Source organism: Tupaia chinensis, unplaced genomic scaffold (assembly GCF_000334495.1).
Source record: "Tupaia chinensis unplaced genomic scaffold, TupChi_1.0 Scaffold000146_1, whole genome shotgun sequence".
Taxonomy (NCBI): domain Eukaryota; kingdom Metazoa; phylum Chordata; class Mammalia; order Scandentia; family Tupaiidae; genus Tupaia; species Tupaia belangeri.
In genome coordinates this window covers 11,937,986-11,938,251 of record NW_006159616.1, presented here as the reverse complement: position 1 = coordinate 11,938,251, position 266 = coordinate 11,937,986, and the positions used below count along the sequence as shown (strand labels likewise).

Genomic DNA, 266 nt, shown 5'->3' with positions numbered 1-266 from the left:
AGCCCTAGCTGTCGGCCCAAGACCCGAGGCCACCGACTCCTCAGCGGACCGAGGGGGCCTGAAAAGGTCAGGAGTCGAGGGTTGTTTTTAATTGGGGTGGGGTCCGTTTGGGGGCATCTCCCATCTCGCCCCGGGGCTGTTGGTCAGGAGAAGAGGTGAGTGGGGGCAGGGAGAGTCTGGGTCATGGGGAGGGTGCGGGGATCGCTGCCCAGGCGGAGTTAGGCGGGTAGGAGGCTCCTTCACACCCCACCCCCAGGTAATTTTCC

General features: G+C 64.3%; 1 protein-coding gene across 1 annotated transcript in view; it reads right to left on the bottom strand.

The window, feature by feature from the left end:
* The window catches only part of FBXO2 (F-box protein 2), an 8,820-nt gene that overhangs the window by 8,083 nt on the left and 471 nt on the right, over positions 1–266 (bottom strand). The window lies entirely within an intron of this gene.